General features: G+C 36.3%; 1 pseudogene; it reads left to right on the forward strand.

Annotated features, from left to right (window-relative positions):
• The first annotated feature begins 1605 nt into the window (after positions 1–1605).
• LOC123833257 lies at positions 1606–2407 on the forward strand (annotated as a pseudogene).
• The last annotated feature ends 1732 nt before the right edge of the window (positions 2408–4139 follow it).

Genomic DNA, 4139 nt, shown 5'->3' on the forward strand with positions numbered 1-4139 from the left:
TGTGTTTATGATGAATTCCTAAAGTAGAGCCATTTGATTAAAAGATGTGAATATCTTCTAAGACCTTAATACACAATCTCGAATTGCCCTCTTGGATGGATGCACCAACAATGTAAGAAATGCTTTATTCATTCCATCCAAGCCACTATTGAATGATGTGAATTTTTGTTAATATTTATTATTTTGATAGGAAAGAAGAGTTTATCACTGAATTTCTTTGGTTACTAATAAATTTGAACACTTTTTTTAAATTTTCATTATCTCTTTGTGTTTCTTTATTGAATTATAACCTTGAACCATTTTTTCTATTGAAAACTTTGTGTTTATATGCTAAACATAATTTAACATTTAATTATAATGTGAACTAGCAGGCTTTGCCTCACCATCACCATCACCAGAGATAACCTTTTAAAAAAGATGTGCTTAGAGGGACTTACCTAAGAAACAGAAGATGATCAAAACTATGAACAGTAAAATGACAACAAACTCACAACTATCAACAACTGAACCTGAAAAAACAAAGACAAAAACAAACTAAGCAAACAACTAGAAAAGGAACAGAATCACAGAAATGGAGATCACATGGAGGATTATCAGTGGGAAGGGGGAAGGAGGAGAATGGGGGAAAAGGTACAGGGAATAAGAAGCATAATTGGTAGGTACAAAATAGGGGAAGATTAAGAATAGTATAGGAAATGGAGAAGCCAAAGAACTTATATATATGACCCATGGACATGAACTAAGGTGCGAAAATGATGGTGGGGGGTACAGGGTGGAGAGGAATAAAAGGGAGAAAAAATGGGACAACTCTAATAGCATAATCAAGAAATGTATTTTAAAAATAAAAACTAAAAAAGGTGTGTTTATTATTTTAAATAATTTTTTTATTTTTCAGTTACAGTTGGCATACAATACTGTATTAGTTTCAGGTATACAACCCAGTGATTAGACATTTATATCAACATAACTTATAAAGTGATCACTCCGATAAACCTAGCACCCATCTGATGCCATACAGTTATTACAATATTATTGACTATATTTCTTATGCTGTGCTTCTCAGCTCCATGACTGTTCTGTAAATATCCATTTGTACTTCTTAATCCCTTCACCTTTTTTGATCATCTCCCAACGCCCCTCCCATCTAGCAACTGTCAAAACGTTTTTTTTTTTTGTATCTATGAGTCTGTTTCTGTTCTGTTTGTTCATTTATTTTGATTTTTAGACTCCACATGTAAATGAAATCACCTGGCATTTGTTTTTCTCTATCTGATTTATTTCACTCAGCATAATACCCTCTAGGTCCATTGTTGTTGTTGCAGATGGCAAGAATTCATACTTCTTTATGACTGAGTCATATTGTATTGTGTATATGTAATCCTTATCTACTCCTCTGTTGATGAACACCTAGGTTGCTTCCATATCTTGGCTGTTGTAAGTAACGCTGCAATAAACATATGGATGTATATGTCTTTTCGATTTAGTGTTTTTAGTTTCCTCAGATAAATACCCATAAGTGGAGTTGCTGGGTCCTTCCTTATTTCTTATTATAGTTTTTGTTTTAAAGTATTTTCTGTCTGGGGCAGCCAGCAGGTGCCTCCTGCCATGGAGACAGTCACTTCTTCAGACAGGTCCCCAGCTCTGGAAAATGAGCATCCTCAAGAGACCCCAGAATCCAACAGTAATGTGCATACTTCCCTCATGAAGTCCCATCACTGCTGTGACCTGATCCCACAAGCTCCACGTTGGTTGTATTTCATACTTCCCTGCAAGTGAAAAGGGCTTTCTTTGTTTTGGTGACTAATGGTGTATGAGCTGTCTCTATGTGAAATAGTGAGAAGCGAAGTTTTTGTAGGCGTGTCCACCATCAATGATTTCATCAATATTCTGCACCTTTATTATAAATTAGGCTCAGTACAGATCTGTGAGCTGGAAGCACACAAGACAGAAATGTGGAGCTTGGTGTACCCACACGACTCCTTTAAACCACTTGCCTGCATTTCTCCTCCTGCCTGCTTGTTTGATGCTGTCTCTTCATTAATTTGGAAAAAAAAATCACAGGCTGCCAGTTATTGACCCAGACACACAACACCTTGTACATCTTCACTGTCAAGTTCATCATCAAGTTCCTCAAACTGTTTATCACTGAGTTCCCCAAGCCAGAGTTCATGTCTAAGTGTCTAGAAGAGCTACAGATTGGCACCTATGCCAACATCGGTCTGCACTACTACCCCTATCTCTGTGACTTTGGGCATCTTTGTACAGTACCAAGTCTCAGCCATGCCTGTGATATATGAAAAAGGGACATCTGTGGCAGACATCTACTCTGAGTTTGATGTTAACCAATCTGGCAGAAGAAAAAACCTACAACCTAGATGTGTCTGTGACCAAAGCTCTGCAACGTTGATCACATTGCTCTGAGGGTGTCCCCAAGTGCTGCAAAACACTTTTATTTATTTTGCAAAACAAAACTGTACACCTCTTGAACCACTCTCTATTTCTCCCCTACCCCACTGTTCCTGGAAACCACAACTCTACTTTCTGTTTCTTTCTCTCTTTCTAAAAATACCTTTGTCATTGTAAGCCACTGATGTGGTTTTAGTTGTTTGTGACTGCAGCATAACCCGGCTTTCATGAACTCTCTAATACAGGCCTTGCTTAGCTTTTTGTGGGGGTAAGCCAAGAGCTTGTCCATAAACATGATAAAAAAATGAACCCAATTCTGATCCAGGTCATATGGGAAGAATCTCAAGAAAGTATATGTTATTGTAATTTAATAGAAAGAAGCTTAATTAGTTTTGTCAACCAATTATTCTGTATCCTGTCTGGAGAGAGATTCTATGATTAGGCTTAATCAAGCATGATAGCCTAAAACAAGGCAGTCACAGAAGCAAGACCAACATTGTGCCTTCCAGCCCTGTCTCAGTCAAACTGACCTGAGCATTAGGGTTTCCATGTCCATGTCATTCCTATAGTGAGTAAGAATACAATATGTCAGCCTGCCTCAGCTAGGAAGTGCTTTAACGTGCTTTCCTGGTGTGATTCTATGCTCACTCAACAAATATCTTGCCTATAGGGACAGAATATAATGACATGTCACCTAGAAGATCCAGGATTTTTTCCCAAAATGTTTTTAAAAAGCACCTGAGTAAAGAAAACAAAACACAGTAAGTGCTATAACATTCGTTTTCCTGACTAGAACATTAGATCCCAAAAGCCTTACATAGAAAAATAATTCTTTGGTTCAATGCAATTCCTATCAAAATGCCAATGGCATTTTTCACAGAACTAGAATAAATAACCCTAAAATTTATATAGAACCGCCAAAGTTAGAAGTATCACTCTACTTGATATCAAACTATACAACAAGGTTATAGTAATCAAAACAGCATGGTACTGGCATAAAAACAGACACATAGATCAATAGAGCAGAATAGAGAACACAGAAATAAATATAGCCAATTAATATATGACAAAGGAAGCAAGAACATACAAAGGGGTAATGACAGTCTATTCAATAAATGGTGTTGGGATAATTGGACAGATACATGCAAAAAAAAATGAAGCTAGCCTATCATATATAAGAATAAAATCCAAATGGATTAAAGACTTAAATGTAGAACTCGAAACCATAAAACTCAAATAGGAAATATAGGTGTAAAATCTCTGACATTCCTATTAGCAATATTTTTCTCTGATATATGTCCTCTGGCATGGGAAGCAACAACAACAACCACAAACAAATGGGACTACATTAAACTACAAAGTTTTTTCTCAGGAAAGGAAACCATCAACACAATGAAAAGAAAACCTACTGAATGGGAGAAGATATCCATAGGGTTTGTATTTGAATTTACTTCCTTTTCATGATGCTTCTCGGGTCTTAGACTGAAACATTTCCGTTACTGCATTTTTCAGCTCCACCTGGTTCTTTAGTATACTTCCTTTTTTTTGAAGTTCTCCATGAAGTACCTCTATTCCACTCTTACATTTGGTGAGCATCCTTATGACCATTTCTTTGCATTCTTTATCAGAAAAATCACTTATTTCCATTTCATCAGCTTTTTTTATCCTCTGGGGATTTTTATTGTTCCTTCATTTGAGAGATATTTTTCTCTTTTCATTTTGTTTGACTTTCT

This window comes from Phyllostomus hastatus, unplaced genomic scaffold (genome assembly GCF_019186645.2).
Source record: "Phyllostomus hastatus isolate PE091 unplaced genomic scaffold, TTU_PhHast_1.1 phas_scaffold_21, whole genome shotgun sequence".
Taxonomy (NCBI): domain Eukaryota; kingdom Metazoa; phylum Chordata; class Mammalia; order Chiroptera; family Phyllostomidae; genus Phyllostomus; species Phyllostomus hastatus.